Source organism: Triticum aestivum, chromosome 2A, assembly GCF_018294505.1.
Source record: "Triticum aestivum cultivar Chinese Spring chromosome 2A, IWGSC CS RefSeq v2.1, whole genome shotgun sequence".
NCBI lineage: Eukaryota > Viridiplantae > Streptophyta > Magnoliopsida > Poales > Poaceae > Triticum > Triticum aestivum.
The window spans coordinates 20,664,707-20,677,527 of NC_057797.1; positions in this window are offsets into that span (position 1 = coordinate 20,664,707).

A 12,821-nucleotide genomic window follows, 5' to 3' on the forward strand; every position below is an offset into this window, starting at 1 on the left:
GTAGACGTACAATCCCAGTGATACGAATATACGTGAGTAAGAAGAAAAAGAAAACTTGCACAACCAGTCGATCGATCCCGCCTGCCGCCCGACTAGAGGAAAGAAAAAACGCTGATCGATCAGGCCTGCCGCACGGCGATCATGCGGCGGCTGATCTGGATCGTCGCGGGTGAGCTGAGGAGTGGAAGACCGCCGTCGCCGATGGCCGGCCCGGTGTTGGACGGCGCCGTTCTCCGCATCGATGGCCGCCTCTAACCATCCCCATCTCCCACGTTGGCGGTTCCAACCCCGTCGTCTCCCACGTCGCGGTCGGCGGTTAGGGAAGTGGCCGGCCACGTCTTGGACGTCGCCGTCTTCCGCAACGACGCCGCGTCCGCCGCATGTAACCGTCTGGACATCCCACGGCGCGTACCACACTCGTCGAAGACACCGACGTTGACCTAACTATACACAAAGTACAATCCAGCAAAAGAAATTTCACTGTAGCACCTATGTAGATGAGTTAGATTTAGAGAGAAATCATTTTAAATGCTCATAGGTTAAATGTTGCAATTTATTCGTCTATATGTCCCAGTGCATGAACTTAGAATTTAACGTGGGATAATGTGCTTTTCAATGATGTGCAGTGTTGGTAGTAACGTGTGTTTAAATGGACGAATAAACCTCATTTAAGGCCGATGATAATGCATGGTACAAATGATGTCAGTCGGACCGATAACGATCCTAGTAATGAAGATGATGACAGCAGCGATAACGATTCGTGGTCATCATATGATATCTTACCTTCAGAGGATTTTGCAAAATAATGAACATTGTGCAGACAGTGAAAATGTAAGTGAAGTCTATTTGATTCCAGTTTTCAATTGGCAGAGTACCATATGTGTAATAATTTGTCTGTGTTTTTAATTTACAGGAAGATGTGAACGTTGAGAATGAGCAAAATAATTTTGAGAAATCGTGGGCCGATAACTTGAGCCAGGTTCGTTCGAACATTTTGTACCACGCGCGGTAGTTTGTAATAGATCACACAAACTGACATAGTTTCATACGTAATTTTGTAGGAGGGTTCAGATGGTCCCGATGGTGGTGACGACGAAGCAGAGATGGACATTGAGGAGGCTCAATACCAGCAGCGCATGTTGGAGACACATTGGATGGTCATGGCTATGACTTTTCGGTCACAAGGGGATGCATATTTATTCTACAACAAGCACGCCAAAGAACATGGGTTCAGCATCAGGAGAGAGAAGGTGAAACGAGGGAACGGTGCTTCAGGAATAATATAGTTCAGGTGATTTGTCTGCTCTAGGGCAGGGAGAAGGCAGAGGAAATTCATAACCATGGAGGGTCGCACCCGCAGGCTTAGACCCGAGCCTCAATGCGAGTGCGGTGCGCAAATGATGGTGAAATTGGACAGGGCACGAGGAGTTTGGTTCGTCGCGTCATTCGTGGATGATCACAACCACGCGATGGCTCGACCCGACGAGGTTCCTTTTTGGTGGTCACACAGACGGATTGGAGATGGCACGAGGGCACAGATACTGGCTATGCAAGGTGCTGGAATCAGTAAGCATATAATGGTGGACAACTTTATCAGTAGGTACGGTTCATACGATAAGTGTGGACTTATTAGGTGGGACGTGTACAATCTTTGCTGCAGAGAGAAGATGAAGCTCATAGCAAAGGGTGATGCTGAGACGGCAGTGGGCATTATGAGGAGCAGAAAGGCGAAGGACCCGGACTTCTTATTCGAGTACGTGCTAGATAAGGAAGGGCGGTTGAAGAGTATGTTCTGGTGCGATGCACAGTCACGGAGGGACTATCAGGACTACGGAGATGTGGTCGTGTTTGACAGCACGTATAAGATGAACATATATGGTATGCTGTTCGTCCCCTTCGTCGGTGTTAATAACCACCGTTGCACAACAGTTTTTGGGTGCGCCATTGTTTCCAACGAGACTGAAGCGACGTATGTGTGGGTGCTCGAGACTTTTATGAGGGCAAACTGTCAGCAGAAGCCAAAGTCAATTATCACAGACGGTGACGCTGCAATGCTCCGAGCGATTCGGAGTGTCCTTTCAGATGTGCTCCATCGTATTTGCTCGTGGCATATCGAGAAAAATATGCAGAGGCACCTACATTATAAGTCACTGGATGAGTTCAGATCGCTCATGTACTAGGCCATCTCTCAAGAGAACTTTGAGGAGAGATGGACCGCCTTTGTCAATAAATGGAACACGGATAAAACTGAAGAGTGGCCGAGGAGGATGTATAGGAAGAGAAGACTACGGGCAGCATCATATCTTTCGAATGGCTTTTTTCTTGGTATGCGTAGTAACCAGAGGAGCGAAAGCCTCAACTCCTCCCTTCACCTTCACCTCGACTATGGTATGAACATAGTTGATTTGGTAGTGCATTATGAGAACTGCATACTTCGCCTCCGTGAGAACGAGGCGCATGATGACTGTGAGGCCAATCAGAAAGTACCACCGACGGTTACTGAATATAAGGACATTGAGGAGCATGCTGCCAAAGTATTCACTCCTGCTATTAACGAAGCCTAAGAGACGCCATGGGGGGAAACCGTGAGTTTGGCTGTGCATTTGGTCTTCTGGATCCACGATGTGAAGGCAGGAAGGTGTTTCGACGAGGTCGAAGTTGCTGCGGTAGATTTTAGATGCAAAGAAAACACTACCACATACGGAGCTCCAAAGCATCATGATGGGCGCAACTTATCTGAGTTTGTTGCAGAAATTGTCTTTGCTCACTGAATTCATCGAAATGCCGCGAAAACACTCGTTGGTGGTTGCCCGTGGAGGTGTTGCATGGTAGCTAATTGAAGGTTTTTTTTTCTTTCATTTCAGCGACATGGATAAATAAAAGGGATTCGGCTTATACTTCCCTGACATGTATGGTTAACATTTTCAGTCTTTGCTAGTACAAGCCAAATCTGCTACAGCCAATAGGGCTCAGGATTAATCAGTTAACCGCTTGTGGCCTACTATATATATATATATATATATATATATATATATATATATATATATATATAGTGAGTCTAATTCTAGTTGGTAAAAGGGAACGGTTTCCATCCAGCAACAACCAGTCAAGGAAAATAAACGATCCAAATTTTACAAAGCTTATACTATCAGCACGGAATGAGACATAATCCTGCAGTTTATATAAGACACATACAAATCACCATTTGCATTCAAGTCAGAGGAATTGTTTGCCATTACAGTAATCAGTCCATAGCTGACAAATTGTTAGAGATACGACACGCAATCAAACTCGATGAAGAACGAAAACAAGCAAGGGACACGAGATTTAACGTGGAAAACCCCTCCAACACGAAGGGGAAAAAACCACGGGCGCCAGCCAGCCAAACTTCACTTTATCTGAGGAGGTTACAAACGTTGGGAATTTACAACTGATCAACTTATCCCGTGCAATGGCTTACAAGAGATATATATAACACAGGTGACCTAGGTCAATACTGATCCTTCCGGCCCAAGCCTACCGGTGACAGGTCTCTCTCCGCTCGCTCGTAAGAAGTTAGCCTCCCTCTTTATACTTGAATTTGAAGCATAACATAACACAACTCACACACCACAACACACAATTGGAGAGCAACAGCAGGAACAGGCAGGGTGCTCATTCCACCCAAGCTGAATGCCCTCTCTTATTTATTTGACTCTGGCTCAAAGCTTGTACCATGCATCATCTGTAGAACCAGATGATGCATACTTACTTTGACACATTCATGGCTTCATTGAGCAATGATGGCCAAAGAAACCGAATCAAGCCAAACCAAACAATACCAAAGCAAATCAAACTGAACTGGAAGATGCACGGCCACACCATGGCAATGCAGATGCAGATTTCACACTGACCAATCAAGCAGCATCAAGTAAGGCGGCAACCCACACAAACATGCATTCCGGAGAAAGCTTCAGCTAATTAAGCAGCATAGCACCATAGGGTCAACATGCCTGTACTGTAGCGCTCAAATCATGGAAGGAATGGTTTACCTACAATGAAGCATAAAAATCGTTGATAAGAATGATTCCCTAAACATACATAGTATGAGAACTAGACTACTACAGATAGAATGGTAAACGTAAGATTCCACGAGATTCTGGGAGGATAAGAAGAAGCTTCAGCATGAGTGATCTTGAGGAGCCTTCCAGCCTGGGCGCCCCCGCCATCCATCCATGTGTCGCCTTGAAGATCTCCCTAGCCACCCATTGTACTTGTTTTACGCCCTCCTTCATGCGCTTTATTCTTCCTTGGTTTTTCTGCAATACACACCATTCATCTAAAATTTTAATAATCAAGTTCACAGGAACACAGGGACCAACCACCCTGTGATTATCAAAGACCAATCTGTTTCTTAGTTTCCACGTCATCCATAAAATTGCAGCTATTCCAACCGTCATGAGATTCTTGTCGTTTATTTCAAATCTATTTATCCTTTTCCCAAAAATGTCATTAATATTTTCGGGTATATCTTGCATATCAAAGGAACATTTAATAACCATGCATAGCATTTTCGCCACCGATCAATGTATAAAGAGATGATCTATATCATGTTCTCTCCCACAGAAGGAACAATTGTGTTGTCCCCCTGCCACCCTCTTTTTCTTAAATTTTGTTTACTGAGAATGCTTTTCCTAAGTAACAGCGAGCATTTGTCTAACAACTCTTCATCTTTTCCTTTTCCCCCATCTTCTAGTATGAGAGTGATCCGAAACCTCCTGTGCCAGGTCCACAACACCTTGTTACCCAAAAGTGATATTACTAGGACACCACACTCATAGAAATCAATGTATCTGTTGCTTCCATTGTGAAAAAACACCAAAAATCTATTGTAATAAAGCTTTCTGAATATTTTCATTCTGATATCTGCTATCACCCCTCTGGACCCTTGATCCATCCCATTGAAATCTTCCTCCTCCTCACACTGATCAAAGATGGCCATCACAGACTGCGGAAGCTCCAGCACCTCCGCTACTGCCTTTTGCAGGGCCTTCATGCTTTTCCACACAGAACAATCCAAGTGGATAACCTTGCCAAACGTGTTTGGTCTCATGGATGATTTCAGGCGTTGGGCCACCAGATTGAGAATAGCGGATGTTCCCAATCCTTCCCAGAAGTAGAACAAATTTCTTTGCTTGTATCCTCCAAAACATCAATTATCTCTCATGCTGCAACACTGATGTTTTTTTGCCTGGATCTCTATCTTCTGCGGAGTTCAGCAACAATAACACCAAATGATGTTTGCCATTTTCAGCTTTATTTCTGCAACTCTTTCATTTTAAACACTACAAGAAGAACATACATACACCAACGCATCGTTAGCAACGGAGAGACAACATGTGTTGTTGGGCCGTGGCCTCAACCTCTCCCACCTCCCCACGAATAGCTAACTTCCTCCCAATTTCTCAAAAAAAAAAAAACCTCCTCCCATTATCTCAGAAAAAAAAACTAATCTCCTCCCCTTTCCTCCACTAAAAAGAAGCTAACCTCCTCCCCGTACCCACCTGCTCCTCATGTTCCTCTCCGTCTCCATAATCATCTCCTCTCCACCCTCAGCACACCACCGTCTTGGTTGGTTTTCCGATTAAACGTGGATCAAGTTTCCCGGCATGCTTATCCTTGAGCAAGGTACTGAGATGCAGGGTCGTGAAAGGAACAAGAAACGCTAGCGGAAGCCCCTCACCCAAATCTTTCTCGCAGGAAATTTTGGATTTGATTTCCATGGTACCTGGTGGTGCCACCGGTGGCCATGATCTGAGGCGATGGCGAGGACATCTTGAACACGGACCTATCAAAGCTTGAGATCCGGGCCAGGTTCGTGTCTGGTACGCCGTCCGCATCGTCGCCGTGAAGATGGTGTGCCAGTTCAAGTGCAGCCTTCGAGGTCTCCCTCCTCCTCTGCCACCAAAACATCATCACCATACCTACTGTAATACTCCTCTTTTCTCAGCACAACTTTTTCTCAGCCTCCATCTTCATCGATCAGATCCACCAGAGTGGCCTGGCGAACGAGTCCACGTTTCTCTGTTGGATCCTCTAGTTCTTAGTCTATTTATTATTTCAGTATCTGCGCTTGGATTTTCCTCCATGGTGTTGTGGAGCACGGAAGGCCCAAACATCCGCTTCTGCATTCTAGGAATTTCAGTTTTAGGGCATGCCTCTTTAATTTGTTTCTATCAGTTCGCCGTGTGCAGGTTGTTGCTTCTAAGCTGACTGGTTTACATATATGCGACCATGGATATCTTTGTTAATTCACGAAGAATATTTGCATCCTCTTTTTCTAACAAATTTTTTCTTGTGATGCATTAGATTTTTTATTTCTTGCTGCTATGTAGGTGAGTAATCAATCAGTATTTTCAAGTGAAGTTGATCATCACAGAACCGTTCAATTAGGTGCCAATATTATCTCAGATTTATCCTAGCTAGGACCATGTCATCAAAGAGCATTCCATCACATATCAATAGGTCAACACTATTAACAGCACCTTATTAGTGTTATGGATGCTCACTAATTACGCTGACACACTTTGTACTAAAGGAATGAGCCCCACATACACATGTTATCTTGTCCTCTAGGTTCTGTATGTTTCTTGTGCCGTCCCAGTTCTCACCTATTTGGTGTCCGCATCATCAGTAGACAATTATACCAATACTATCCATCTGGTTACACTTCCAGCCCTCCACCATGATAGGTTTTTTGGGTTAGAATTTGGTTTAGGTGTCAACGTGCAGGTCAGGGACAATAGCTCGTCGATGGGCAGTAGCGGTGTTAGGTGCGGCTCCCTGATCTGCGACAGTGGCTCGGCTGCTCTGCGCTGAATATCGCAAGATGCAATAGTTAGAAGTTATACTGATATATGGTGTACTTGCAGCTACTGATTTAGTACTGTTAACTGTTTGGCCAAGGAGGTGAAGTTCTGCATGCACAGGTACTAGGCAAATCAAAATGATTAACTTCCTGGAACTTTTTTCTGCAATTCCCATCTCATTTAGCAATGTACTTGAAACTGATTGCAGAGTATTTTACTTTGCACCAATTTTTTGGTTCAAACAACACTAATTGTTACTGAAAAAAGCAGTTTGCAAATTAGGATAGTAATCATTTACGTGAAATATTGAACCATGTCCCTTGACAATGTTTGTTTATTACTTCAATATATTTTCAGCATACTAACATCACTTTCTCATTATTTCAGATTAACTCAGAGTTCATATTCAGTATACAATAAATTAGAAAATGAGATGAACAATTTGGGCTTGTGACCAGTGTATGAATAATGATGTATTGACGACTCGCAACCAGTCTACATTGTGTTTTGTAAGTGTAGAACTTAATTTTGTTTGTCCGATTCACTAAGTTTTTTATTGGCTTATGAAAGTTAAAAAAATTCCGATCGAGCAAACTTAATGTTAGCATACATATATTTGTAGAGTTTTCTGGTCTTTCTAAATTACCAATTCTTTTATTAAATCTGCAGGTTACAGAAACTGGATATATAATCTGTGTACAGAGCTACTATGGTGCCCCTCGTTTATATTTTTACTCCTCTATTAACCTGATTTGTTTATTGTAATTTACTCACCTCATTTTGTTGTTGTTGTGGATTGCAAGATAAGTTGACGATTCGCGGCTAAGATGTTGATTGCAAGGTCGAGAAAGAGGCTACTGCTAGATAATTAGAATCTCATTTCCAAGGTCAATGTTTCAAACCTTGTTGTAGATTGCAAGGTCTAAAATTGGGCTACTACTAGATAGTATTACATTTTGTAATCTTTGGATCACGATCTTTGTATTGCAACACAATCGATTTAATATATGAGTATTTTTTGTTATTTATATTGTGGCTCCTATTCACTATTGGTGTTGACCTAATAATTCTGGACGGAATATAGAAAATGCCATTAATTGTTCATACTACCTAACAAACTTCAATTTGAAATTCTTCTTCGAAAAAAAAGTTCCATTTGAAAATCCTTTTGTGCATGGTAGCCAGCAACGTATGTGGTGTGTTGTTAGGCTCTAGATCTATCCGTTGCTATCTTACAACACATTTACATGTCGTTTACCAACGGATGCATATACGTTGTTGTAGACCCTTGCAACGCCACCAACGACAACGCATTCTAATCCGTTGGTGTAGAGCTTAGCAACGAATATATGGACATACGACAACACATCGATGCGTTGCTAAAGGGGGGTTCTTGTTGTAGTGAAACTACATGGTACATCGTAACATAAAAAAACGTAACTCATTAAGACAGAACTTATTAACACAATAGAAGCAACGACCAAGTGGTGCATATAAAAACATGCAAGTGATTGATAACCGCTTAATAACTGATCAAGTTTGTCAGGATTAAATGCCTTTATATTCTTGACTATAACTACTCAAGAGATGAATTGAGCTCACTAGCTAAAGAAATTAAGCACCGAAGATCAAGGTGAGTGATGGATTACATCTGGAGGCATGATGAATCAAACCAATCTTATTCTTCGGAAATGATCTAATTTTCGCTTAGCGACAAGGCCAGCAGCTCCATGACAAACGATATGCTGCAGCAAATTCCCTCCTTCCCTACACATTTGAATTAGAATTTAAGATCACTCCTCGTTAAAGAATGACTCGTACAAATTTAGAGAAGGAATTAACTAATCTGTAGATATGTATGCATAATGAAAAATGAAAGGAATCTTTTGGAATAGCAGAGGTCTGACAGACTTGGCTAAAAGAAGGTTTCTGGCGGATGCATCTTTTTTCTCGAAAAGGGGATTCCCCGGCCTCTGCATCAGAACGATGCATACGGCCATCTTATTAAACCAAATAAGTTTCAACAAGGTCTCAAATTCTCCTACTGAAAAGTGAAAAAAGCTCACACAGAGCCAAAATGGGCTAGAAACACAGACTAGCCATATAAAAGACGCCACAACCGGCTGTCTGAAAAAGAGATAGGTAAACTAATTGCCTATCCTATTACATGATCGCCATCCAAACCGGTTGAAGATATCCCGAGCTACCATCTCCCAGCGGATAGATCCAGTAACCAAATGCTCCCTGGCCTCCGTCGGAGTGAGTAGCGACCACGAACGGATCAACGCCGTGGCTCTGAAAATAACCTGCAAAAAATGAATATGTGTTGTCCTGTTAAAAACCAAATCATTTCTGCAATTCCAGAGCGCCCACACCAAGGCACATACTCCTACACGAATATGTCTCGCTAACTCGGGCTCTACCCCGTTAAGCCACGTTCCAAATAACGTGTTGACTGAACTCGGTGGAGTAATATTAAAAGCAATATGGATCGTCCTCCATAAAAATTTAGCTAGCGGGAAATCAAGAAAAAGGTGTTTGATCGTCTCATCCCGATCACAGAAGCTACACCTAGTAGATCCTGTCCAATTACGCTTTGTCAAGTTGTCCTTGGTTAAAATAACTTGTTTATGGAGAAACCACATAAACACTTTGATTTTCAAAGGGACTTTGACAGCCCAAACATGTTTGGAACTAGGGACCGAGCTTGAATTGATAACATCAACATACATTGATTTAACAGTAAAAACTCCAGACCTAGTAAGCTTCCAGCGTAATTCATCTGGTTGTTGGTAAAGCTGAATGTCCATCAGTCTCTGTACTAGATGTAGCCATTCTTTCCAACGATTACCCACTAATGCCCTTCTGAACTGAATATTAAGGGGGATCGATTGTAATACCGTGGCAACAAAAGTCTCACGTCTTTGAACTATACTATACAAAGACGGGTATTGGATTGCTAAGGGTGCCTCTCCGAGCCAAGTATCCTCCCAGAATCGCGTACTGGCACCGTCACCAACAATAAACTTTGTCCTATTAAACAAGGAAAGCTTTACTTTCATAAGCCCTTTCCAAAAGGGTGAATCAGTCGGTCTTACTATCACCTGAGACAGAGTTTTGGTTTGAAGATACTTGCTACGGAGGATTTGCGCCCAAGTGGCGTCAGTCCTACTTGATAACTTCCACAACCACTTGCTGAGAAGACATTTGTTCTTAACTTCAAGATTCTCAATACCAAGACCCCCTTGGTCTTTCAGTCTACAGATGATATCCCATTTGGCTAACCGGTATTTTCTTTTAACCTCATCACCTTGCCAGAAGAAACGCGATCGATAGAAGTCCAGTCTTTTCCTAACTCCAACTGGGACTTCGAAGAACGACAAAAGAAACATAGGCATACTCGTGAGAACCGAATTTATCAGAATTAAACGGCCTCTGTACGACATGAGCTTGCCCTTCCAGCAACTCAGTTTCTTTTCAAATCGATCCTCGATGCACTTCCACTCTGTGTTTGTCAGCTTACGATGTATTCCTAAGTAGGTGAAAGGCAAAGCCCCCAAATCACACCCGAACAAATGCCTATAAGCCTCTTGTTCATCTTTGGCTCTACCAAAGCAGAACAACTCGCTTTTGTGAAAGTTAATTTTTAACCCGGTCAATTGTTCAAATAAGCATAACACCAGCTTCATATTTCTCGCTTTTTCCAAGTCATGCTCCATAAAGATGATTGTATCATCAGCGTATTGGAGGATGGACACACTTCCATCAACTAGATGAGGTACCAGGCCACCCACTTGACCAGCCTCCTTGGCCCTTCCTATTAGAATTGCCAACATATCCACTACAATGTTGAACAAGATAGGGGACATCGGATCCCCTTGTCGCAGGCCCTTTTGTGTCTGGAAATAATGACCGATCTCATCATTCACTTTGATTCCAACACTCCCCTTTTGCGTATATGACTCAACCTGGCGTCGCCAGATTTCATCAAAGCCTTTCATACGCAACGCCTGTTGTAGGAATGGCCATTTTACTTTATCGTACGCTTTATCGAAATCCACCTTAAAGATGACTCCATCCAACTTTTTCGAGTGGATTTCATGGAGCGTTTCATGCAGGACCACCACCCCTTCTAGGATGTTTCTGTCCGGCATGAAAGCAGTTTGGGAATGCTGCACCACAGAATGCGCAATCTGTGTGAGCCGATTAGTCCCAACCTTGGTGAAAATTTTGAAACTAACATTGAGAAGGTAGATCGGCCTAAACTGCTCGATTCTCACAGCATCCGTTTTCTTAGGAAACAGTGTTATTGTTCCAAAATTTAAGTGAAATAACTGAAGTTGTCCAGAGAAAAGATCGTGAAACATTGGAAGTAAATCCCCCTTAATAATGTGCCAACATCTCTTGTAAAACTCCGCCGGGAATCCATCAGGGCCGGGAGCCTTATTGTTTTTCATCTGCGCTATAGCATCAAACACCTCCTTCTCCGAGAATGGGGCAACCAGAATATCATTATCACGAGCAGTTAGTTGAGGCACATCCTCAATCCTGGACTCATCGAGGGATACACAACTGTCCTCCGGAGGTCCAAATAACTGCTTATAATATTCGGTGATATAAAGTTTAAGGTTGTCCTGCCCTACAATCGTTCCTTCATCTTGCTCAAGCTGAAAGATTCTCTTCTTTCTGTGCTTGCCATTAGCAATCAAGTGAAAGAATTGAGTGTTTGCGTCCCCCTGGACCACTCTGCGAACCTTAGCCTGCAACGCCCACTTCAATTCTTCTTCGCGGAGAAGTTCTTTCAACCTCATCTCCGCATCGAGCTTAATCTGGAGCTCCGCAGATTGCAAAATCATGGACTCGGCTTTTATATCTAGGGCCTGAATCAGAGAAAGGAGCCTTTCCTTTTCAACTTTATAAACCCCACTAAGGTGCTTAGCCCATCCCCGTAGGAAACTTCTCAAATGCCTAATCTTGTTCTGCCAACGCTGGACAGCGGTCGTGCCTCCTGCATCTTTAGCCCATTCCCTGGCTACCAGATCCAGGAAGCCTTCTCGTAGACACAAGTTAGATTTCATTGCCCTCTCTGAAACTTGTAGACACAAATTTACCTCTCAGTTTCTTGGCACCTTATCGGGAGGAGTTGATTTTGATTGGCATTGCTTACCCCCAAGAGGAAGATCCAGCGGGATTTTACTTGGGGTGAAGTGCCAACGTTGGAGGTTCGAAACATTGTTATGGGAGAATTTGCGGTTAAGTTTCGAGTCAGATCAAAGGTTGATGGTTTCCAATGGGCACTAGTGGCAGTGTATGGAGTCGCGCATCCTCAGCTAAAACCAGATTTTCTGGCTGGCCGAGTTCGTATTTACGGAGATGAACGGATCCCAATACTGGTTGGGGTGATTTTAACATTATAAGAAGACGGGACAAAAAGAACAATGATAACTTTGACGGCAGATGGTCGTTTATGTTTAACACAATCATTGAAAGCCTGGATCTCAGGGAGATCGAGCTTTCTGGTAGAAAATTCACTTGGGCCAACACATTACCAAATCCAACGTATGAGAAGTTGTATCGTGTTCTCACCAGTGTGGAATGGGAGCAGAAGTTTCCTTTGGTGATGGTCCAAGCGTTGTCGCGAGCGATCTCTGATCATACGCCACAGCTTGTTGACTCTGTGGAGGCAACTCATGTGGGAAATAAAAATATCTTCTCCTTTGAATTAGCATGGTTTGGGAGAGAAGGTTTCTTGGATCTGATAGCATGGGAGTGGGCAAAGGATTCAGGAGGGAGATCGAACGTAGAAAGATGGCAGAATAAGATTAGACACTTAAGACAGTTCCTACGCGATTGGGCCAAAAATTTGAGTGGTGTTTATAAGGTTGAAAAGGAAATGCTCCTTAACCTTATAAATGTCTTAGATTTAAAACTCGAATCCTCCATTTTAGATACCAGAGAGCTGGAGACTAAAGT